Source organism: Taudactylus pleione, unplaced genomic scaffold, assembly GCF_031769625.1.
Source record: "Taudactylus pleione unplaced genomic scaffold, aTauple2 ptg001477l, whole genome shotgun sequence".
Taxonomy (NCBI): domain Eukaryota; kingdom Metazoa; phylum Chordata; class Amphibia; order Anura; family Myobatrachidae; genus Taudactylus; species Taudactylus pleione.
The window spans coordinates 1,537,714-1,564,825 of record NW_028285875.1 but is presented as its reverse complement, the minus strand read 5'-3'; positions in this window follow the sequence as shown (position 1 = coordinate 1,564,825).

Genomic DNA, 27,112 nt, shown 5'->3' with positions numbered 1-27,112 from the left:
AACATAATGGGCCTGATTCTGAGTTGTATGCAATTCCGACTGCTTATGTATATCATTAGTAAACTGCAAAGTGGCTGCAATTTTGACCGCTTTATGGGCATCTCTGCATCCAGCCCAATATATACACAAGCAAAGAAGACAGCACCTAAGAGTGTCAATTGTACATTCGCAATCAGCCAATCAACAGCGGCTCACTAGTGCTGACAACTGGGCTACATTAGTCCTTCCATTCATTCTCCAATCCAGGCCCAAGTGGACATGAGTGTTACATTCATGAAAACCTGCATTGATGCATATGCGCTTATCTGGTTTTGACCAGCGCAATTTTACATATTTTATGCTATGCCAACTTTTATATGACTTACGTAAGTCTCACTCTGCATCTGCCACAATGTTTCATCCCCAGGGTGTAATGAGACAGTTATAGTCGCCCACCAAGGGCATTAGAATGGGGGGGGGGGGGGGTGTTTTGTTTGCATGCTTGTTTATGCATTTATATGGACACTGATGCATGGGTTACAACTGCTATGCTTCATTATTTAGCCATTTGCAAACTATCGACATACTGTACACCAGACTACACCCACTTCCCAGCATTCCCCATGGTCCTAAGGACCGTCACAATTCAGGCTTTCACATACAAGTTAGGGAGTATCTACAAACATTAGGCATATCTAATGCGATAACATCACATCCTCTTTTCTTTAAAGATAAGCTCTGTATCTTTCAGTGCAACAATTCAACAATGTAATATGTTAAGAATATCATCTAACATGTTTCAATAAGTCTCTCAGGTCTGCAAATTTCTGTTTTGGATCTTTCAAACACAGTCTGTGTTTCATCAACCATGGACCTTTCTTGAATCATGGTTTGTTCACCGCTATCCAGATTATCATACATGTCAGATGAAGGATATTCTTCAGTCATGTTGTCTACATGTTGGTTAGGTTGAGATCTTAAATCCACTCGATTTCTTCTTACTTCTGTTCCACGCTCTATGCGCATAGTATAAGATCTTGGTGCTACTTGTGCTTGCACTGTACCTTTCTGCATCCAAATGCCTTTCTCATTGTCTCTGAGACGGACTTGGTCACCTGATCTAAAATCAGACAGGCTTTTTGCTCGTCTATCATGGAACAGTTTTTGTTTCACCTGTTGTCGTTCCTTACTCAGTCTGACTAATGTTGAACTATGCGTTTTAAGCAGTTCATCATGTACTGGAAGATTTGCTATAATTTCCTTCTCATCAACATTTGTGCTGGAGAGAATCCATTCTGCAGAGGTGTACTAAGGTAGATTGAGAGACATTTGTAGAAATCTTCTTTACCTACCTGTGCTTTCTTCATAAGACTCTTTACAGTTTTTACTGAACTTTCCACCAATCCATTTGACCGGGGATAGTGGGGACTTGACGTAGTATGGACAAATTCCCAATCATCAGCGAATTGTTTAAATTCAGCACTGGAAAACTGAGGAGCATTGTCAGTGAACACCTCCATAGGAACACCATGCCTTGCAAAGATTGACTTCATGCAATTGATTACAGCTTTACTAGTAGTTGTATGTAGTGTCTTCACCTCAGGATAATTAGAATAATAATCAGTCACAACAATGTACGTCTTCCCATTACAATCAAACAAATCTGCGCCTACCTTCTGGTATGGTCTCTCTGGCACTGCATGAAGACTCAGCGGTTCGACTTGTTGCTTTGGTCTATACATAAGACATAACTCACATGTAGCTGTTGTCTGTGGTATGTCTGGTTCATTCTTGGCCAATATATCACTTCACGTGCCCTCCGCTTACATTTTTCTTCTCCTAAGTGGCCTTCATGTATTTTGCACAGCATAGGTTTTCTTAGTCATGCAGGTATGACAAACATATTGCCTTTGTAAATGATGTCATTGACAAAAGTAAGGTCACTACGGTACATCCAATAATCATGAATTGACAGCGGACAAGCATTTATTTCTGCTGGCCATCCTTTCAGAATGATGTATTTTAACACTTTAATTGTGTCATCTCTCTCTGTTTCTTTTCTAATCTGTTCTTGTCTTGCAAGAGACCCTGGATGAGAAGCTACATATTCTTCTATCTTTTTGTCCATCAGACTTCTGGAACCTTCACTTTTGTCCACAGCACGAGAAAGTGTGTCAGCAATGTACATGTATTTACCAGGACAGTACAGCAATTGTACATCATATTTCTGTAGTCTTACAAGCATTCGTTGAATTTGCATGGGACAGTCATGCAACGATTTAGTCATGATATCTACCAATGGCTTGTGGTCAGTTTCTACTGTAAATGCTTGACCATACACAAATTGATGAAATCTCTCATATGCATTAGTGATTGCTAGAAGTTCTTTTTCTATCTGAGCATACCTTGTTTCAGCACTTGTCAACGCTCTAGATGCATAGATTACAGGTTGCCATGTATCTTCATGTTCTTGCAGTTTTTGCCAACTTTGTTCATGTGACCACATGCACTCATTATCTTTGTCCAATAACCATCTAAGAGGAGCTGATTGTTCTGAAAGTTGAGAAATAAATTTTCCTAAGTAATCATTCCTAGGAATCTTCTGATGTCATCTTTGTTGTTAGGACTTTCCATATTCACTATGGCTGATATTTTCCTTGGATCAGGCTTCACACCTTGATCTGAGACTATGTCACCCATAAAGGTAAGTGTTTTCACGCCAAATTCACATTTGTCCTGGTTTAGCTTTAGATTCACTTTTCTGGTAAGTTTCATCACTTGTCTCAATCTAGAATCATGTTCTTCTTTTGTAGAACCCCAGATAATAATGTCATCCTTCATTGTTTCAACACCTGGAATATGTTCAAAAATCATGTGTATTCTTTTGTGGTATACTTCTGGAGCAGACAGTGGGCCTGATTCAGAGCCGGACGCTATTTGCGCTCGCTCGTTCAGAAAAAGGGGCCGGCTATTTAAATTGAGCGCTCGCTCTTTGCGGTCTGTTGATGCCTCTATGTGTGAGCGAGCGAATGAAACATGCGCTCGCTATTTTGTAAAGACGCCCCCTGGCCGCTCGCATCCTACATCATCTCCGCTATTTATTAGATTAATCGAGTACATTGAAAGGCGTCTGAACTGCTCGCAGTGCTTGTGGTTGGATTTTCCTACCGCAATCATGCGAACAGTTCAGGCTAAGAGACAACCATGTGACGTGGCCGATGACACTGCTTTGTTAATTATGCACACCCTTAAAACGCCCGTTTTGACCGTTTGGCACGGCTGCGTTCGGATCTCCACTCCCCATTTTCAAGCACCTTCCCCTGTTACCACCCACAAACACCTCATCCTGTCACTCAAATTAGCAGGCACTCGCTATTTTGCGAGCGCTCGATTTCCGACCGCACTGACTGGTTGGCGCATGCGCATTATGACCCATACGCATGCGCAGATGTGCGAATATCGCTCGGAGCGAACAAGCGGCCGCTTACGAGCAGCTCTGAATAAGGCCCAGTATCCCATATGGTAGTCGAATAAATCTGTATTGACCTTCTGGTGTATTAAATGTACACAGCTTTGAGCTTGTTTCATCTAGCTTCATTTGCCAGAATCCTGAAGATGCATCCAATTTACTGAACCATTTTGCTCCCGCAAATTGCGACATGATTTCATCTCTGGTTGGTAATTTGAAATGTTCTCTTTTAATAGTCTTGTTTAAATCTCTTGGATCTAGACATATTCTGAGTTGTCCATTTTTATTTTTCACAATTATTAAGGAGCTCACCCATTCAGTAGGCCCATCAACTTTCTCTATCACACCCAAAGCTTCCATGCGGTTTAACTCTTTTTGTAGTTTTCTCTCAGTGCAAATGGCACTTTTCTACAGGGGTGTATCACTGGAGGAACTTGTGTGTTTATATTTATCTTATGCTCACCAGACAGACAACCTAAATACGTCACTGTATTCTGTAAACTCTGATTTGCACTTATCTTCTACTTGTGATGTAACCATAAAAACTTTCTTTATCTAGTTAAGTTTCTCACAGGAACTGAAGGTGCATACACATGTAAAGATTTTTTGTCCAACCATCCAACTAGTTGATTGGTTGGAATGAAAATCTGGTAAGGTATGAAAGCAAATGACAATCAGCAATTTGCTCCCAAATGCCGGAAAATGGACAAAAACTGTTGTTTGAACAAATTGTTTATAATCAAACATTTAACAAACTTGTCTGAACGACCATTTTCATCTGTTTTCTGGTACTTACTAGCAAATTGCTGATCATCATTTACTCCCATACCTTACCAGATTTTCATTCCATACAATAAACTAGTTGGATGGTTGGACAGAAAATCTTTACGTGTGTATGTAGCTTTAGTCCTAAGATTGGTTGCACATCTCTATCCACAATCAGCAGAGAGGTTTTAAACTTTTCTCCTCTGTATTTCAGTGTCACTAGGCTTGTACCTTTTACAGAAATTTTCTCACCAGTATAGCCTGCAACTTTCACATTGGCTGGATGAATTTTAAGTTTTACTCTAAAAGTCTTATAATCTTGAAAATATATTGGATTAATCTGTGCGCCTGTATCAAGCTTAAAGGGAATGACACTCTCGTTCACTGTTAAAGGAACAATCCATTCCTTCTTATCTGCACTGCAAAGTTCAATGGAATCCACAAAAGACTCTTCTGTCTCAGCTTGTGTAAGAGTGTGCACTGTGTTTGCTTCACTTTTGATTTTACAGCATTTGGCAAAGTGATTCCTTCTACCACATTTCATGCAGGTTTTACCATAAGCTGGGCACTATTTAGGATTGTGATTATTTCCACATTTTTTATACAGTTTTCTGTTAGACTGTGACTTATGCTGCTTCATTTTAGAGAATGGTGTTCTGTTTGGCTCTGTTTTCTTCACAACATGTACAGCATCATCAGTTACCTTGTGTAGGGTTTTAGCTTGAAACTTTGTAATTTCTGCAGATCTACACATATTCACTGCCTTATCTAGTGTTAAATCTTGCTCTCTCAGCAATCTCTCTCTGAGTCCATTATCAGGTATTCCACATACAATATAATCAGGGGCGCCAAGAGGGGGGGGGGCGGATACAGTTTACCCGGGCCCGGGCTTCCAGAGGGGCCTGGAGGGGGCCCGGGTCTGGTGCCGCCCCCCCTTACTTCCTCCCTCCCTCTGCAGCAGCCCAGCACACAGCGTGTGCTGGGCTGCAGCGGGAGATTGCTTGTGGCTGCTAAGTAGCAGCCACAGCAATCTCCTATGCCTGAAGGGGGGAGCAATCACACTTATCGCACCCCCCACTGGCTTTGTGCTGGGCTGAGGGGCTCACAGTGCCCCCTCCCTGGCGTGCAGCGCCACTTCGCTGCGCTGCAAAACACTGTTTTTTTTCAAGGGGGCATGGCCACGCCTTATGAAATTAGGCCATGCCCCCTCTTTACCGGGGCCCCCGCATGGCTCTCTACTCCCCTGAATACGATCTCTAATCAGTGAATCCTTTAAATCACCAAACTCACAGGTTTTACTGAGTGATTGCAGTTCTGTAACATACTGATCAAATCCATCTCAATTCTTCTGATCACAAGTGAAAAACTTATATCTTTCATATGTCACATTTTTTCTTGGTACAAAGTAGTCTTCGAAATTTTGCATTATAGAGTTTAAAACAATATTCTGCCCTTCAGCAAACTGAAAACTATTATAAATGTCCAGCACATCCTCTCCTATCACATGGAGGAAAATGGATGCCTTGGTTTTATCTCCTCCATGGGTCAGAAAAGCATGTGATGAGCTCCACCAATCAGAGCTCAGCACATGCCTCTCTGACCTTTTGTGCTAAGTTTCATGGGACAGCAATGTGCTCAATGTGTCCCGATAATAAGTCCCTACATGTAGCTGGTGAACCCCATTAACCATTGAGGCATTGGCAGCCCAGTCAAGCTGCAGCACTGACTGGAGGCCACAGGCAGGTGCTGGATCCATTAGGTAATTTGGCTTTTCCCTGCATTGACTGGCACCTTTCTCACCTTTCTCAAATGTTGGAGGGCACAAGCTGCCCCCTTGCCTCCCCTGTACCGGTGCCTATTGCGTCTGTCCTTAACCTCAGTAACTACTGTATGTATTATGTGATCACATTGAAAAACCAATACACATTATAAAAAATGCTTGCTGAAATTATGATGTTAATATATTTGAAGGTACAAATTAAACATGTCCCTTTAGTTTTTCATGGTTTAGATGTCGCAGAAAAAAAACAGCTTCCTCTGCAAGAAATAAAATGACCAGGCAAAAAGAGTCATAGCAGTGGTCTTGCCAGAACACCCATCAAAGGCATTGGCTGGTTTTGAAACCAGAACCAAATAAAGTAAATTACTGATTAGACTGTAAACATTGCATATTTAACTAATACATAACACAACACCTCTCTGGTAATAAAGAAGAGGACTCGGGCAGAAATAATGGAAACCAGCTACGACTGGAAGAAGTTGATTGGTGTAAACGTTGCTTGCAACTCACTGATGTGTTTAATAATCATAGGACTCTTAGCAGAGTGTCAGTTTTTAGTTTTCCGAGGCTAAACTCGTATTTTATTTTATACAGTACATGCCTCTTCTAAATGGAGATCTTTGGCTAAACTCTCAGAATTGTAATATTATTATTATTTACCTTTAGTTATATAGGGGCATATTTATCAATTATCGGGTTCTAGACATGATAATAATAATTAATAATTATAAATGATAATAATTTGTTATTGCTGCTTATCACTTAATAAGAAATTAAGATCTGTCAGGATGTATTACTTATGTGTTTGAAAATGGGGAGCTCCGTCGATACATTGAGTGGATATCCTGCAAATATTACTTGATAAATACATTACATTAGAGGTTCTCAAACTTGGTCCTCAGGACACCACACAGTTCACTTTTCCAGGTAACCTAGCAGGCGCACAGGTGTATTCATTACTCACTGACACATTTTGAAAGTTCCACAGGTGGAGTTAATTATTTTACTTGTCATTCTGTGAGGAGACCTGGAAAACATGCACTGTTTGGGGTCCTCAGGACCGAGTTTGAGAACTTGTGCAATACATAATGTTGAACAGATAACATTTACTGATCACATCGCTCACATTAAGATAACGCAAGGGGCATCATACTAATGTATTATGTGGTAAAGTACCTTTTGCTATAATTAAAGTATGAAAATAATAGAAGTCAGGTGATATGTGGCCTTACACACATGTACTTCACTGAAGTGGAGAGATAAAGTATCAACCAATCAGCTCCTAGCTACCATCTTACAAGCTGTGTTTGAAAAACGATAAGAGCTGAGTAGTTGGTACTTTATCTCTCTCCAAGGGCTCTATTCATCATCACTTAATTTCTACAAAAGCTGGGGGAAAATGAACATTTTCACTTACAATTTTAGAAATTAAGTTTTCGGGCCATTCATCAAAAGGGTAAAGCAGGAGATATCCTGCTTACTGGAATGGCCCGCTGTCCTCATACACTAGTATGGGTACAGAATTCATCAAGCTCCAAAAATACAATATTTTCTGAGCTTGATTGCGGGAGCATTTACCATCTTCAGATGGCGAGTGCTGTCACTACCCGCTCCTTCCCTAGGGGAAGGAGTCCTGGGTCACCGGTGGTCGGGGCTCTTGTGCACATGCATGATCTGTAAGTCACGCAAGCGCACTTGTCCCACTGCTCCGAAAGTAGCAGTGAAAAGCTCAGTGGAGACAGCTGATTTTGGTATCAGCTGTCTCCGTGCTGGAGCAATAATGAATTGCTCCAGCACTCGTGACGAGTAGGAATGTTAATTATCCTAGTCACTTAGGGCTCTATTTACTACAATCTGCATTTAGAATGCAGATTGTAGTGTGATATTACCGACTGAATTCGCATTGCGAATTCAGCCACTATCACAGGGATTTACTAAAAATCCCTTGCAGGGACAGAGCTTGCGATAAAGCTCTCTCCCTGCAAATCCACTCGGCACACTTATCACTGTATTTTTCACAAAAAATACAGTGACAAGTGCCCGCGCATGTGCCGACCGGCTGCCGCTATGCCCCCGTCCCGTGACCAACCCCCCCACGGTCTCCCATGACCCCCCTCACATTAATTACACTTACCTCTGGTGATCGGGCTCCGGTGATGTCCTCCATGGCTCTGGTCAGCTGATCTCCCATCCTGCACTGTGACCCGGTCAGCTGACCCGATCTCCAGTCCCTGGACACAGGTAACATTTTTTTTTTTACTTTTTTTTTTTAATACTGTAGTGATCAGCTTGCAGTCTGTTTAGACCACACAGCTGATCACTGGGGCTGGCTCCTGGCTCTGCTCTGCCTGTTAGAGTGGAGCAGGAGTCCGGTAAATGGGGGAGACACTGGATAACGCCACCTCCAGGTGGCGTTATTATCACAGGGCTTCCCCTAGGTAATTTTTCACAATTTATTTTTAGTAACTTGCAGACAGACCGCATTTCCCATTACAATTATGGGAAATGCGATCTGCTTACTAAAAATAAGTGATAATTATGGCTTGGAGTAGAATTTATACGAATTCTACTCCAATTGCCCTTTAGTAACTTTAGGTGAAACTAAGATAATGTGAAAAGGGTGTGAAAACACCCTTTTTCACTTTATTTTAGTAAAAATAATGTTAATAAATAGAGCCCCTTGTCACCCGCCGTTACTTTCCCCAAAAGGTGACTTTCTGTTATTCACTTTGCAAATGGATCCTCTGTGTGGGCATAATTGTACAGTGCAACAGACACACATGCGCAATGGCAAACAATGGCTCGATCTACGTAAAAATCGGCATTGTGTCCATCTCTGAATTAGGCCTTTAATTGCCATCAGTATGCATGACAAGAAAAACTACAAAATCAACTTTGCAGAAAGCAAGTGTACAGCCATGGCCAAATGTTTTAAGAATGACACAAGTTTTGGTTTTTACAAAGTTTGCTGCTTCAGTGTTTTTAGACCTTTTTGTCAGTTGTTACTATGGTATACTGAAGTAAAATTACAAGCACTTAATAAGTGTCAAAGGCTTTAATTCACAATTACATTACGTTTATGCAAAGAGTCAATATTTGCAGTGTTGACCCTTCTTTTTCAAGACCTCTGCAATTCGCCCTGGCATGCTGTCAATCAAATTCTGGGCCACATGCTGACTGACGGCCACCCATTCTTGCCTAATCAATGCTTGGAGTTTGTCAGAATTTGTGGGTTTTTGATTGTCCACCCAACTCTTGAGAACTGACCACATAATTTCAATTGGATTAAGGTCAGGGAAGTTTCTTGGCCATGGACCCAAAATTTAGATGTTTTGTTCCCCAAGCCACTTAGTTATCACTTTTGCCTTATGACAAGGTGCTCCATCATGCTGGAAAAGGCAGTGTTCATCACCAAACTGTTCTTGGATGGTTGGGAGAAGTTGCTCTTGTAAGATGTTTTGGTACCATTCTTTATTCATGGCTGTGTTCTTAGGCAAAAATGTGAGTGAGCCCACTCCCTTGGCTGAGAAGCAACCCCACACATGAATGGTCCCAGGATGCTTTACTGTTGGCATGACACACGACTGATGGTAGCACTCACCTTTCCTTCTCCAGACAAGCGTTTTCCAGATGCCCCAAATAATCTGAAAGGGGATTCATCAGAGAATATAACTTTACCCCAGTCCTCAGCAGTCCAGTCCCTGTATTTTTTGCAGAATATCAGTTTGTTCTTGATGTTTTTCATGGAGAGAAGTGGCTTCTTTGCTGCTCTTCTTGACACCAGGCCATCCTCCAAAAGTCTTGATCCTGTGTCAAGCCAACAGTAAAGCATCCTGAGACCATTCATATGTGGGGTTGCTTCTCAGCCAAGGGAGTGGGATCACTCACAATTTTGCCTAAGAACACAGCCATGAATAAAGAATGGTACCAAAACATCCTACAAGAGCAACTTCTCCCAACCATCCAAGAACAGTTTGGTGACAAACAAAGCCCTTTTCCAGCATCAAAGGCATTGTTCATCACCAAACTGTTCTTGGATGGTACTCGGATGTTCTTTTGCCATAAGGAGTTCACAAGGTAAACCCGGAGTAGTAGTACAAAGGTAATATTAACCATGGAGCAGCCTGCAGCCGTGGACGCAAGCAATATAAAATGCACACTAATAAACAGGTAATGTGAATATCAGCAATACTAAGTAATAATATTGTATTTAATAGAGTGATATATGTAAATCTGTCTCTTTGTGCCAGTTTTTCCCACCCTCCCTCCCTCTTTTGTTTTTATTTGTTGACTGTCTGATGGTTGGTTGTGTTTGCGGAAAAGAATGACACTTAGTTTATGTTAATAGTTAGGCTTAGTGGGTGCGCTCTCATTGAAGTGGAATAAGGCGACAGCCAATTGTCCTGGACGGGAAATGGCTATACCGCCTGGACCGGTGGTTGAAGGTAAAGGAGAGTTGATCACCAATGCTTGGCTTGTGTGTGTGTTTTTTTGAACGGTTTTGTTATTATTGTCCTGTGCGTTCTTTTTGTGCCGTCACCATTATTAGTATTAACTTATAGTCTAAAAATGTAATGACTTGTCAGAAATAAATTTGACAAAATATTTAAATGCCAACACACTTGTCTCTGTCTTTATTTTCGAAGTTAAGTTACATTGTATTTAAGAAGGTTGTTCTATGGTAACACGATAATACACATTAGTGAGTTTATGAAATAGCAATATATTAAAGAGTGTGTTTTGCTTAGATGATACCAGTCTTTAGATGTATAGTCACACTGTAGGAGCCCGATGAAAAGAGGTGCGGTGACTCCCTGATGTGAAAAGCCGTTTAAGCTCACAATAGTGATACAGTGAGTATATTGGCGGAGGGTCTCCAGACCAAGTCCGCAAATCTATGTCTCATCTGTCCTGGTGGAGTTAGTGCTCCAGCGTCTCCCTGGGAATGTGCCACTTCTGAGGCTCCCAGATGGACAAAGGGGGTAAGTGTGGTAGTAGCCCTGTAAGGCCGTGTGCCGCTCTGGCGGCTCCCAAATGGACAAAGGGAATGTATAAGGTGATGAACCTGCGCTCCAGCGGCTCCCGATCAGGACGCAAAAGTGATTAATGCGCAGTCTAACTGCCGTAAAAAAACACCGTAGCAATGGGAGATTTCAAATAACAGCTGTCCGTTTGGGAGCCGCCGGAGTTTCACACAGCCTTACTGGGAGCTGCCAGAGCAGCGTGAACACGGGGGGAGCCGCAGGAGCGGTGCATTCCCAGGGAGACGCTGGAGCACTGACTCCACCGGGACAGGTGAGACATAGAATTGCGGTCTTGGTCTGGAGATCCTCCGCCAATATACTCACTGTATCACTATTGTGAACTTAAACGGCTGTTCACATCAGGGAGTTACCGCACCTCTTTTCATCGGACTCCTACAGAGTGACTATACATCTAAAGACTGGTATCATCTAAGCAGTCGCTGGTAATATATTATATATTGTGATTACCATCATCGCCTTTTAGAGAGGTTGTATTATCTATATTTGTTTCCATCACTAGTGAGAGATACACTGGAGATACTATGTGTCTAGTCTAATGATTACATCAGTTGAGTTACTTATTGACACTGCATAATATCTTTTTATTCAATGTGTAATGATTATATGTTTTATTCAATGTGTAATGATTATATATGTTTTTAGAGTTGAACTGCAGTTCATTTATTCATGTGTTTAATAAATGTATATGTTTAAAATTTCCACAGCCTAAGGTTTGTGTATAGGGATTAGTGCAGACACCTATTTTGTATGTCTGTGTTTTTGTGAGGTATCCCTCTGGTGTCAGCAGGAAGTTTCTATATTAGACAGCATCTGCATGATCAGCGCACCATTTTTTCTTTTCCATAGTATAGTATGTGTATGGTGCAACCCGTTTTGCTTCTTTTTAGATATATATGTACCTATATTGTATGCATGTATGTATGACATTTTTGTTGTCCTGTTTATTTATTTACTATCAGTTATTTATATAGCGCCCACATATTCCGCAGCACTTTACAGAGCATATTTGGCCACTCACATCAGTCACTGCCCCAGTGGAGCTTACAATCTATATTCCCTACCACATGAACACGCACACACATACAAACTAGGGTTCATTTCTGGTGGAAGCCAATTAACCTACTAGTATATTTTTGGAGTGTGGGAGGAAACTGGAGTACCCGGAGGAAACCCATGCAAGCACAGGGAGAATATACAAACTCCACACAGTTAGGGCTGTGGTGGGAATCGAACCCACAACCTCAGTGCTGTGAGGCAGTGATGCTAACCATTACACCGTCTGTGCTGTTGCTCTCTATGTCTTGCTGCTATGGTAAAGAATTGCTTGGCATGGTCACATCAGATGTGACCTTGCCAAGCCAGGCTTCCTTAGGGTTACCGACATTCCGGGATTCCTCCAGACAGCCTGGAAATCATGGTATGTCTCTCAGCACTGCTTCTCCTCCATCAGAATCTTCTTTCACTGTAAGGGCTCTATTTACTACAATCCGCACTTGTAATGCAGATTGTAGTGTGATATTAGCGACTGAATTCACATTGCGAATTCAGGCAATATCAAAGGGATTTACTACAAATCCCTTGCAGGGACAGAGCTTGCGAGAAATCTCTGTCCCTGCGAATCCCCTCCGCACTCTAGTCACGATATTTTCACAAAAATATACTGTGACTAGTGCCCCGCGCATACGCCGACTGGCCACCGCTGCTACCCCCCCGGCGTTAAGCCCTGCCCCTGACACTAAGCCCCACCCCCACAATCGCGGATCCCCCCGCAACCCCTCCTCCCTTAATAGCACTTACCTGCAGTCATTGGTGCTCCGGTGATGTCTTCAATGCCTCCGGTCAGCTGATATCCCATACTGCACTGGGACACGATTACCTGATGACCGGGCTGCAGCGCAGCATGGGAGACCAGCTGACCAGAGGGGAGTCATCACCAGAGCCCCGACCACCGTTCCCTGGAGTCAGGTAAGTGAATTTTTTTTTTTTAACTATTTTTTTTTTGCAGTGTATCAGCTTGCGGTCTGTTTACACCACACAGCTGATCACTGGTATCAGCTCCGGGCTCTGCTCTGCCTTTTACAGCAGAGTAGGAGTCCGGTAACTGGGGGAGACCCTGGATAACGCCACCTCCAGGTGGTGTTATTATCATAGGGCTTTCCCCGGTATTTTTTTACAATTTATTTTTAGTAACTTTGGTCTAGGGATGTGCAGGCTCGGATTTACTCGGTTCTTATCGCCACTTTACCGCAAATTCGGATTTATTATATTGGCTATCCAAAACACATGATAGGCGATAGCCAATAAAATGCCGTTTTGAGATCCGAGTAAATCCAAGTAAAACCGAGCCTGTACATCCCTACTTTGGTCAGATCATATTTCCCATTACAGTTATGGGAAATGCGATCTGCTTACTAAAAATAAGTGATACAGTAGAATTTTACGAATTCTACTCCAATTGCCCTGTAATAACTATAGGTGATACTAAAATAATGTGAAAAGGGTGTGAAAACACCCTTTTTCACTTTATTTTAGTCAAAATAATGTTAATAAATAGAGCCCTAAGTCTTAATAAGGTAGTGTGTGATGCTGGCAGTACTGGGTGCACTGCAGTCTGTTCTTGGCTGGCTGACTGATTCAGCTGTGGATCATGCCGACGATAAGACAAGGCAAACGCGCCGGGAACTCTGTTAGCATATGATTAGTGAGCTTGCAGCTGGTTTTCAATTATTTCAGTGAGTGACAATCACAACTGTTAGGAAAGTATATGTGAACATCTGTACCGGGCACTATGGCGTTTCCTGCGTTCTGGCCTCACCCCAGAGAGAGCTGCACAGCATCACTGAGCAGCGGACAGTTGTGCAAGCTATCCAGGTTGAATTGGTCCTTATGAGTACTGGAACACCAACCTGTGACTTTGTCCTATAAGTCTGGAAACAATTATCAACAGCATAAACAGTCCACTTTACCAACAAATTTGTTTTACGCAAATGTGGAGCTATCTTACAAATCATTGGGACAGGCTCTCTGAAAGAGCTGGGAGTTCGGATTTAATTTTGGGTCTTTAGGATGGACAAACTAAGTTTATAAATAAATAAATAAATAAATAAATAAATAAATCATAACCATGTGAAAAAGACTATGACATTTAAATAATGATGCTGATGGGTGCAGTGTCAGACTGGGGCACAAAGGACCCACCAGGGAATGTAGTGGTAGGGGCCCAAGATTAAGGGGTGTGGCAATCACTAGAGAGGGCATGCAAAGAATAGGGCTCTTTTATTAATAAGGGGATAGGGGTATGTCAGGACCACCCACTTGTCAGGAGGGCTAATTTGGGTGCTTGATTTGTTTCTTTTATAAACTACACCAAGTTCATCCATGATCCTGCTCCTCTAATAGAGGAGGAGGTGGGGCTCCCAGGCAGTTTGGCCCACCGGGTATTTCCCCAGTACCCCTGTGGGCCAGTCCAACCCTGCATGGGCATAACTTCCATAGATGTAAGGGGTGCAGCTGCTATGGGTCTCATCAGTGGCGTCACAAGGGGGGTGCGTTGCCCTTCTGCTGAACAGGAGGTTTCTGTCCTCCCTGAGCTCGCCTTAGGACTCCTGCATTACGGTTTGACAGGTGTACCAGTGTACGGTTTGACAGGTGTACCGGTGTACGGTTTGACAGGTGTACCGGTGTACGGTTTGACAGGTGTACCGCCCACCAAGGTGCAAGCTCCTCCTCAGTGACAGGAGATTGGTGCTGCACTGTAGCATTAAGTGTAGCACTCGGTTCCTGTCACAGTGAGGGAGCCGGCACTACCTGCACCTCCAGCACCCCCCACCACTCACAGGCTGCTGCACTGTGGGCGCAGGGTGATGCAAACACCGGGCATTTGTTCGCTGAAACTCCTCCCCATCAAGTGTCTGTACTTCCTGGCTGGTTCTTGATTGGCTCCTGCGGCTATTTCCTGCTGGTGCTAACGCTGCTCCGATGCCGGTGATAGCGTTTCACATGTTTCCGGTTCTGGCATTGTCTCCTGTATCCAGTCGAGTTCCCAGTATCCAGTCAGCTTTATTGTTCCTGCTGTTTGTGTCATCTAGGCAGCATGGTCCGCATTTATACTACCTGCCACTTGTGTCATCTTGGCGGCACGGTCTGCATTACTGCCCTGTGCCGTTTGTGCCATCCAGGCAGCATAGACCGCACTCAGTGTCCAGAGTGCTCAACCCAGCTTCCAGCGGCTTGTGTCAACCCACTGGCACAGGTCGCACACCAGTGTACGTGATTGTGTATACTGCTGCTAGTGTCATCCCGGCGGCACTTAGAGCACCTCAGCGTCCAGTGTACACAATCTTATGTACTGCCGTTAGTGTCATCCCGGTGGCATTCAGCGCATCTCAGCGTCATCTTGCCAAGTCTATCAGCCCAAAAGGCGGCTGCTACACAGCCCAAAAGCTGCTACTCAGCCCAGAGACTGCTACTCAGCCCAAAGGCCGCATCAAGCCAAGGTTCCCAGCTCTCAAGGCTGCTACTCAGCCCTGAGGCTGCTACACAGCCCAAAGGCTGCTACTCAGCCCAGAATCTGCTACTTGGCCCAAAGGCTGCATCAAACCAAGGTCTCTAGCACTCAAGGCTGCTACACAGCCCAGAGGCAGCCACACAGCTCTTAGACTGTTACGCAGCCCAGAGGCTGCACCTTGTAATTTGGCCCACAGGCCACATCTTGTAAAACATCTCAGCCGTCAAGGCTGTGCTAGACTAAGCTTTTGGGTCCCTACAAACCCTAACAATAACCACAGACCGGGAAGGTTCGGGCCACGCACCTTCCCCAAGATGATGCCCCTACCCCGAAGCCATGGACCTTTTCGCCGGCGCATGACATCCATCCCCGCACCGGGTGTCACCGCGTGGAGGAACGCCACTGTGTCTCAGTGCTTTGGAGGCCCATCTTCCTTGTCAAAGTTACATGTGTTATATACATTGTTCATCATTGGGTGGTATATAGGGGCCCTTACAAACTTTTGCTATGAGGCCTTCAAATATCTAGTTACGCCATTGTTGATGCTGTCATGAACTGTGGCCCTGATTCAGAGCCGGATGCTCTGACAGAGCGCTCGCACTGAATCAGGGCCGTCCCTTCTCCTTTTTGGAGCGGCCTCCTGGCTGCTCGCATAGCTGTGGGTGACCACCCACAGCTATAGCGAGCGGCCAAAATGATGGTCGCGATGGTCAAGACCATCGCGACCATCGGGCTTGCAACGAGACCCTGCGGTAGGGTCTCGCTTCTGCAAGCCCTGGAGTGCTTTTGGCTCTATCAGAGCCAAAAGCACTCCCACTGACTTCACTAATGATGTCAGTGGGGCCGGCCCCAGATGGTAGGCGTTCCCATGGGAACGCCTCCGTCTGGGCAGCCACGCCCCCGGCACGCCCACCAAAGGGGGTGTGCTATCAATCACCATCGACAGCACGCCCCCTTTGGTGCGAGACCCATAGCGACGGCTTGGCCGTCGTTATTCAGGTCTCGCGCATGCGTACGACGGAGCCGGCTCCCTCGTGTGCATGCGCACTTGGGCACCATCGACTCGCTTGCGAGCGCTTTCCGCTTTCGAGCGGGTCTGAATCAGGCACTGTATACAAATTGCTGTGAGAGATATACTGCACATGTTGCGAATTCTGGGCCTAATTCAGACCCACTCGCGAGCGGCTGTCCGCTCGCAAGTGGGTCGATGTTATGCACTGAGCATGCGCACGACGGAGGGAGCTCCGTCGTGCGCATGCGCCAGACGCGACGAGCGAAGGAAAGTCCTTCGCTCGTTGTGTCCGATCAAAGGGGGCGTGCTGTCAATGTTGATTGACAGCACGCCCCCTTTGGTGGGCGTGCCTCCCTGACGGGGGCGTTCCCACGGGAACGCCTCCCGTCAGAAGCCGGCCCACTGACATCACTAGTGATGTCAGTGGGAGTGATTTTGGCTCTGATAGAGCCAAAATCACTCCGGAGCTTGCGGTTGAAAACCTCAACCGCAGGCTCCGGCTCGCAATTTCGATGGTCGCGATGGTCTCGACCATCGCGGCCATCACAAAGCACGCTCGTATAGCCTGTGGGTGGTGACCCACAGCTATACGAGCGTCCAGGAGGACGTTCCATGAAAATGGAGCCCGGCCCTCATTCAGAGCGTGCGCTCTGCTCAGAGCGTACGGCTCTGAATGAGGGCCTCTGTTTGTACATGAACTTATTTTTTAGATAACTTTTGCTTAAAATTGCTCTGGAAATTTAATTTTTTATATATACTTGTGGTATTTTATTATGTATCAAGTGACAAAATAACCCATTGTTGTGAATAGTTCTGCTGGGTATTCTCTAAGCACAGTTCCCATACTTTGGTTTAGTTTCCTGTGTTTTGGGAACAGCAAATTTTCTCCAAATTAGGAACTTATAAGGGGATCTTACTTATGGCATATAAAGATGACATGATTGAGAGGGCTCTGTCTGGCATAAGGGCACTGGCTGATGGTGAGTGGGCTATCTTTGATGGCCTTATAGCATATAAAGGGGTATGGCATGAAGGGGCTCTGGCATTATTGGCATATATAGAAACCTTTTTTTAAAAAAGCCGGCCTCCTGGCCGCTCGCTAAGCTGTGGGTGACCACCCACAGCTTTTGCGAGCGGCCAGGTGATGATCGAGACCATCGGCCTTGCGACGAGACCCTTGTGGTAGGGTCTCGTCTGCCGCAAGCCCCAGTGAGCTTTCGGCTCTATTAGAGCCGGAAGCTCACTACTGACATCACTGGTGATGTCAGTAGGGCCGCCCCCAAATGGCAGGCGTTCCTTCAGGAACGCCTCCGTTTGTCCTGCCACCCCCCCCACCCCGCCTACAAAATGGGGCGAGCTGTCAATCAACATCGACAGCCGCCCCATTTGCAGCGAGCCCCGGAGCAAGTGAATTTCTCTCTCGCCCCGGGGCTGGCGCACGCTGCGCGTGCGCAATGCACAAACATCGACCCGCTTGCGAGCGCATAGCGCTTGCGAGCGGGTCTGAATGAGACCCAAAGGGCGAAAAGAGGATACAATTAAGCACCTTAAGCTGGGTACACACTGGAGCAGCGTCGATCCGATTTGCCGTTTCAAAATAATATTGCCTACATCGCTCAGTATGTACTGGCGATTGTGCTCTTCCGCGATCGCTAGGTTTAATGTGTTGCACATCAAGCCAAACAATGTTGCTAGTGACGTGTAGTAAGTTAATGATGGTTGGAACAGTGATTGTTCCGTCGTACATTAACTCATTCAAGTATGTACGGCAATCCCTGTTCAAGGGCATTCATTCCAATGTCAGAAGGAATGCCCATTGCTCAAGTGTGTACCCAGCTTTACCCACCCTCCACTAGCCCAAGAAGACAAGGCTTAGGAAAGTTTTATCTCTGCAGTAAAATAACATATTGATAACCGTGGTACATTTCCATAAAATTACCTTGCCCCGCTCTTAAATGGCTCCATTGTACTCCAACATAGCAAGCAAATAACAATATACCTGATTCTAGAAGTAAAGTCACAATAAATAATTTGTAGCTGACATATTCGCTGTCAGTGACCAGATGAGATGGCTGTCAGGCAGGGGCAGGGTTCTGGATCCTCCTACCTGCCAGGGTTTTCATGCTGGAAAAAGGATCCCTGGCCGCCCGGCGGCAAGGGCATGACTGTCTCAGCACCCAGTCCCTGTTCCTCAGGAGGCAGAGAGGAGGAGCCGTGGAGGGCCCCCCTGCCCTTCCTCCTCCTCTGGCCGAACTACATCCTTTTCTCTTTGTCATGGCCCATGGAGTGGTGGTATACTAATGAGTCAATCTGACTCATTATAATACTGCTGGCTGCGGGCCCCTTCATATTCATAGCGGTGGTGCCCGATGTAATGTACCTGCTGTGCCACCACTAGTTCCACCAGTGAAGACAATATTCACCTTAAATATTATCACCCTGTGTTCTTCAGTCGCAAAGCATGGTCCTGCAGATGTGGGTTGCTTGTGTCATCAAACTGCCCATCAGGAGAGCTTCATTGTGCCCTAACAAAATAATGACCCTCATTAACTCTTTCATCCTCATTGATAATTACCCCTACACTATCAATTATATTTATATTCATTTACCCCTAATTCTCTCCCTCTCCAACATTAAACGCCTTCACTCTCATAATCCCAACTAACCAGTAAAACATTAAATTCCTACTAAAATTCCATCCCCTCTCACCTGTTTGTGATCATGGTCTTGTCCAGGCCGCGGCTATGTGTACTGCAGCCTACAGCTGCTCAACACCTACTTACATAGTCACAGCCATAGGAAGTGGCTGCGGGTCATGCTGAAGTCCATGTAAGGGAGGAGAAGAGGAGCTAGGACTGGAGGCTGTTACTCCAGCCTGTACTTCTCTCCCGTTTATGTGTCGCGGCGGCAGGCAGGGTTCCACACTGATGGGATATCCTTCTCTGCGAGAGGGAAGCCCGGTCACTTACCCCAGGCCCGCCTCCCTGCCTATCACCATAGTAACTGGCTAGTAAGCCGGAATTACATACAACAATAATAACAGAGTACTCGATAAAGTACTCTCTTGTTATTATTGTTTTATGTGATTCCGGCTTACTAGCCTGGCAGGGCCAGAGCGTGTGCTGATGGGGTTGGAATGGGCGGGGCCTCTGACGTTCGCCAGTGCTGGCTGTGACAGAACTTTTTTTTTTCCTCTACACAATGCCAATCTCAAGCACATCCTCTGGGCCTATTTTTATAAGGGGTTTGGAGCTGGAGCTCCACCCGCCCCATTGTTAATCCGGCCCTGCTCATGCCAGGCAAGTTGCGTTGCGTGGCATTTTGAGGCTAGTCGTATGAGTATCTCTATACAATAGTAGAAATGCAAAGATCTCAGTTTACATATATATGCAAACATATGGTTAACCAGCCAACTTCCCAGCATCTCTGATATGGTGGTCCTAACAATACTTGATAAAAGAATATACTTTGGGTCATATGTTTGTATGGGATGTAGTCAGCATCCAGTCCTGTGGGATGCGACGGGCGAAATACCGGTGCCAAAATCCCTACAGCGTTGGGATCCCGGCACCAGAATCCAAACCGCCGGCATCCCGAAGGTGAGTATCGGGCGGTAGGGTGCGGAGTTACGATTAGGCATTAGGGGAAGGGTTAGGGTTAGGCACTAGGGGGAAGGGTTAGGTTTAGGGTGTGGGGGAGGGGGAGGTTAGGTTTAGGCACTGGGGGGAGGTTAGGTTTAGGCACCAGGAAGAGAGGGTTAAGTTTAGGGTGCGGGAAGGAGGAGGTTAGGATTAGGCACTAGGGGTGAGGTTAGGGTTAGGCACTTGGGAGGGAGGGTTAGTCTAACCTTCTTTCCTTACGGGTGTCGGGATTCTGACTGTTGGGATGCCGCAGATGGTATTCTGACCAGCGGCAACCCGACCACCCTGATCTCTTATCCAACCCGTTTGTATAGTTTGTTATAGTACATGATAATAGCACATACACTTATATATTTCTAAATTGAGTGCTAACTCATCTGGAGGCACCCAAATATCCTCCAAATGGCACTAAAAAGACCAGCATACCCTCCAACCATTGATCTTATACATGCCTCTCAGAACTGTGATACACAAAAATGGCAAGTTGTTCAAATCAATTTATAAATCTTCTACAGCTGCCTAGCAAGGGAGGGGCTAGTCTAGACATGGAAAAACACAGAATTCCCCCAGCACACTATAATGGACCTCCTATATGACAGTAGAAATGCAATTAGCTCTCAATTTAGAAATATATAAATGTATGTGCTATTACCATGTAGCATAACAAAATATACAAACGTATATATATACCCATAATGGGAGGTATTATCATGTAGTGTTAGGACCACCATATCAGACACTCTGTGAAGTGGCTGGTGGCTTAAGCATATGTTTGGGAATATTTTTGGATAAAATATTAACAAGTTGTTAGTAAGAACAAACATGGCTGCTTTCAAAGGTTATCTTAGGGCTGTAATGTAAAAAACTTACAAAATAAGTTAAAGGTATTTCCGTAGAATAGCTGTACCAGGCCCGTACCCTGAACTAGACCCATAATATGTTTGCTTCCGCTTTGTGTTGGTAAATTTTAAGTAAATACATTTATGTTTTCCATATAGTGACCATTGACCTTTATGAATTGCTTGTCGTAATTCACCTTATAGAGAGATGACTAAGATTTACTGGAGCCAATAAACATTATATGATATATTAAGTGAAAAATTAAGTCCAGCTTTACAATCCAGATGTAAGGATCAGCAGGCGGTTTATCGGTACCTAGGGATTTTCAAATGCATAAAATATCCTCTTAAAATGCACCTGTTTCACAGGGAAGGAAGTAAAGGATGTAAAGTGTCCAACAATTATTAACACATGCAGCTTGATAATGAAATGGCAATTACCACTTATACATTCAGGACTGAAAATTTCCAGAAAGTGAAAGAGTGGTCACATTTCTCGAAGGCAAGGATGTACTAAAGGAAAAGTGCGGTAAAACCCCCGTTTTCTGGATTTTTACCGCGTTTCCCTATGTACTAAGCCCCGGCCGCACTTTTATCGGTGCAGAGGGTAACGCCAGAAAAACCTGGCGTTACCCTATAGAACCCTATGGGCTTCTTACTGCACCCGCTGTCGCCCAGCGCTGGCCCCCACTCACCTGTTCTCCATGGTTGCCGGCCCTCGCTCCTCCAGGGTCGTCCGCCTCCTCCTAATCTTCTTCCGGGTGCAGGGAGGAGGAGCACGGGGCTTCCTGCACAGGTGACCAGCAGGAAGCTCCCGGGGCTTGGAGGGGGCGGGGTCCCACGGAGACCCCGTCACCTGGCGTCGGCTGCTTCGCAAAGGGTAGCTCTTATCGCAAGAGCTGTCTTTTGTGATACTAATTGCATATGTTAGTACATATGCAATTAGTAAGGTTGCGGTGACTGGCGGAATGGTCACCGCAACCTTAGTACATCCCGGCCTGAGGGGCCTATTCATCAACACTAAAATAAAGTTTTTAAGGACATTTTCCTTAAATAACATTATTTTGGTATTCATGTAGCCACTTAGCACAGGAGATATCACAGATACCTCCTTGCTAAGTTCCCCTGCGTTAATTTCCACACTCCCCATACATTAGTATGGGGATGTGGAAATTGTGGTATTCATCAAATTCCGAAAATTATACATTTTCGGAATTTGATGCAGTTACTATTCGCCACTGTGAGGTGGTGAATAGCAGGTGAAACTTACCTGTATCCGCGTGTGCAGGTCCCCCGACAAGTCCCTCCGGCGCTCTGCTCCGTCCTCAGGCTCCGGAGGCTGGTCGGACATGTGTGCTCCCCAGCAGAGCACAAGAAAGTTTAGAAAAAGAAAAAAAAAGTTTTTTTTTTTCTAATCTGTCATGTGGTCTGCTGGGAAACCACATGACAGACCAGCAGGATGGAGCCGGAGGCTACTGCGCGGACAGGTAAGTTGGGGGGGGGGGGGTGGTGGGGGTGAGCGGAGGGGGGTGGGGGGGTCGGGGGGGTACACAAACTTAATGCATCTGTAGGCAGTGCTGCGCATGCGCTGGTTTTACAGATGTAATAGCGCATGCGCAGCACTGTTTCCAGGCGCGATAAGGTAGTGTAGGCAGGGAAAAGTATCTATTTCCCGGAAAGCTGTCATCGCAAAAATGACAGCTTTTCGGAATAGATACTTATGGAGAGGTGGAATGATGAATTCCACCTATAATTAGCTAGAACTCCATGAGAGTTCTAAAGCTTATTATCTCCAGATAATTTTTAAGTTTAATGAATAGGCCCCTGGAGAAGGGGAATTCTACATTCTACATTCTCTATGGAATCATTAAAGGGTCAACTACTTGTGCTAAAAATAAAAGCTTAAGCAGTTGCAAGTTTGCTGATGGTAACAGCAAACAGGGTGGTTTATTTGTATAATTAATCCAACATAACGCACAGAACTGCTCCAGTGACATTATTATTATTATTATTATTATTATTATTAATAATAATAATATCCTTTATTTATATGTTATTTAGTAAAGCACTGCCAAACTTGCACTTATCTCTTTCCTGATAATAGGTACAAGCTTTCAGTTGTTTTGTATGCTCAGCGAATTGCTGATCATGTCTTATCAGGGAAATCACAGCAGAAGTCCAAACACGCCTGGGAGTAGAACAAGCTCCACAGTCAAGCATTTCACTTAAATCTTTTATGCAGTAAACTGAGTTCTGGCTCAGGCATATCTTGAAGACAGACAGTGATTTCTGCAGCGATAGGATTGTGTTTATTGCTGCAAATGGATTAGGGTTGGATGGAATTCCAGAGAGAGAGAGACAATTTTTTTTTTCATTTCGCCCCCACAAATAAAAAAACCACACCTTTGAAATGAGATGTGCCAAATTTTATCTCGCATGTAAGGAGTATTTATATAACTTGTAATCTACTGATGAAACTGGGTTGTTAAATAATAAATAAATCTAACATTTAACTGTTTGAACTTGAATAAGTGGCTTAATGGAAAATATGAGCTCTTAATAAACAGATGTAATTGTTTTGACAATTTATTCAGCCATCTCATTATAAATATTGTCTTTTAAAGTGTCCCTGTTGACTTTACATAGGCGGGGCAACCATTTTCTGGGTTAAACCCATAACCAGTTACTTGGGAATCGATCAGCAGCTTTCTCATGATAACTGTTTCACTAAACTCCCCAGGGCCGGCTCCAGGGGTCTGAGCACCCTGTGCCGGCCCGGTACATAGCGCCATAGGCCACGCCCCCTGCGTGACATTATTTGGAGGTGTGCTTGCATGGCTGGGCTTCCCCCAGCCCCATTCACACTCCGGGGGTCCGCACAGCTGCGGCGGTGGGGGTCCCCAACCTCCCGATTTGACCACCAAAGGGAAACTTCAGCCCACGGGTGGAACAGCGGGACAGTACTGTCCCGCTGAAATTGGGATGTTGGGGAGGGGTGTGCCCTCTATAGGTGGTGCCCCTGTGCGACCGCACTGGTCGAACACACCTAGAGCCAGCCCTGAAACTCCCCATCACCAGATGTATGTCCTCCCACTCCCAGTGTAGTGCAAACCAGTAACCATAGCAATATTGAAATAACGACACTGACTTGTTTAAGGGGAAAGAAAGGTCAGCTTTTATTTATTTTCCTATTTAAAACTATAAATGGCTATTTAAACTAGCAGATACTCAAAAATGCTAACAATGCTAAATGACTAAGAAGAGGAAAGGACAGATAAAGAATGGTGGCACCGAAAGAACGGCCCCACAATGCAAGATCCACCAACTGTTACTCCATACTTGACCCGTACCAAAATGGGAGGTGGCCAGCCAGCCCATTATTGCGCCCAAGGTATCCACCTCCTGCCTCAATGACACAACATGAGCTCACCTGGAGCGATGGCACCACTGACTCCAGTAGGGAAGAATCAGCCTTACCATATTTTGGGGATGGAGAGCACCTGAAGCTCCATAGACAGATGGCGACTGCAACCATTCTTTCCCACCAAACGCCAAAGCTGACACCACTCAGAAATCGAAAAAAACAGGGAGGGTGGGCGCGGGGAACAAACCAAAGGAAGATGACCTAAAATGGCTGCTAGAACAATCTCTCTGAAATGTCCCTGAAACCTCACCCCCCAGCATCCTTCCTATAGGCTGACACAACTCACCCTATCCTCTATAACTGCCTAGTAACAAAAACTTAAACCTCTATAGCCCGTATTCAGACATACTGGCTCGGGTGTTTAATTTAACTTCTTGCATATGAAATACACTCCGTCTTAATTCTCAAAATGGCTGCTTCCAAAGAGTTGTGGTACCAGGTATGCATTAAGTAATAATTAACAAACCAATCGCTTCAGCCACAATTGGCAGTCCCTGTCACTGAAGTGATTGGTTTGTTAAACTGTGCATATCCTGTTTACTATATACAACATAAGGGTGGGTGGAAGGGCCCGAGGACAATTCCATCTTGCACCTCTTTTCTTTGCATTATGTGGGGCATTGCTGCCTGACATTTTTAATTTTATAATTTATTAAGCTGCCATCCTGTCTGCCACTGCTGTGTGGCAAATGTTTCATAGATGTCCTATATTTTTTAAACTGCCGTGCTTTTGTGACGCTGCTCTGATGCTTCCTTTTTTTTGTTTAGTTTCATACTTATTTCAACTAAAATCACAAATAGGCATACTTAGAAAATACTCATGCCGTTTTTAAACCTTGATTTTAGATACCAACCTGGTGGGCTTGGCTTTCCTTGATCATAACAGTCATGTTTGGTCAGATGCAACTCAAACACCAAATGGAGAGGCTATTTTGTGATGGTATCTGGAGATGTTCTCCCTCCTCCCCTCCCATTCTTCCCATATATAATCCCAGAAGCACAATGATAAGAGATGTTTAGTGCCAGGCTTTAAAATCCCTCTGCCCCCTTCCTGTTCAGAGCTTCCGTTTTGTGTGCTGCCACAGACATCATCTCCTGCATGCCGCTTTGATTCTTTTAAAAAAAATGTGGAACCACCGAGAAGCTCCACTGCGGCAAGGTGAATGAGTAAAATATTTTTTGTAAATGCCTCCCCTCCTCCCTCATAAATTTGCTTCGGAATCAAAACTTTTTTAATAAATTTATTACTAATCAACCCTTCCTTTCCCTGCCTTCAACTACATACATACTCCAACTCCCTCAGGCCTCTTGAATAATAAAAACATTTGTTTCTTGATGTGCCATGTTGGAGGTTGAACTGTCACAGCTGCTGCAATCTTTGACATGCGGTTGTTGAATGCTGGAATGTTTATGGCCACAGACAGCATTTCCTGCATGCCCCTATAAGTTTAAAAAATATTCTGAACCACTAAGTTTATTTTGTGGGCAAAAGATGGGACATATTGTTCACCCGTGCTCTCCCCTCCTCCCTCATAAATTTGCTTTGCAATAAAAAAATGAAATTAAATTTACAATGAATCAACCCTTACTTTCCCTGCCTTTAACTACTTACATACTCTATCTCCATCAGGCCTCTTGATTAATGAAAACATTTGTTTCTTGATGTGCCATGTTGGAAGTTGAACTGTCACAGCTGCTGCAATCTTTGACATGCGGTTGTTGAATGCTGGAATGTTTATGGCCACAGACAGCATTTCCTGCATGCCCCTATAAGTTTAAAAAATATTCTGAACCACTAAGTTTATTTTGTGGGCAAAAGATGGGACATATTGTTCACCCGTGCTCTCCCCTCCTCCCTCATAAATTTGCTTTGCAATAAAAAAATGAAATGAAATTTACAATGAATCAACCCTTACTTTCCCTGCCTTTAACTACTTACAAACTCTATCTCCATCAGGCCTCTTGATTAATGAAAACATATGTTTCCTTATGTGCCATGTTAGGGGTTGAACTGCCACATGTTTGTGCTGCCCACTGCTGCTGCTTAAATTAGTCAGCAAGCAATCTTGGTGAAACTTTTGGGCCTAAATTGGATGAAAACAATATTGTGAGCAGTGAGGTGGTCAAAATTTACTGGAAATGAGAGCAAATTAATGTTATTGAGGTTAATAATACTGTAGGAACAAAAAAAGCCCACATCATGTGATTTTAGCAGGTTTTATACATTATACAAAACCAAAATACGGGGGTCGGCGCACATCCCTAATAATTACTAAACAAGTTACAGTACGAGAGGGTTGCAGTGCAATAATACTAAGTGTACAACAGACTTTTGATCCTAAGTGGGCATTTTTTGGGAGAAGTAGTGGAAGGTGCCAAAATCCCAACAGGTTGGGATCCCGGCAGCAGTATCCCGACCGCCGGCATACTGAAGGTAAGTAGCGGGGTGTTAGGGGAAGGTTAGGGTTAGGTAGCATGGTTAGGGTTAGGCATTGTGGGGAGGGTTAGGGTTAGGCTCCGGCTAGGGAGTGCTAGGATTAGGGTGCGGGGAGGGGGAGGTTAGGTTTAGGCACTAGGGGGGGAGGTTAGGTTTAGGCACCGGAGAGGTCGTGTTAGTTTTAGGGTGCATGGAGGGGAGGTTAGAGTTAGGC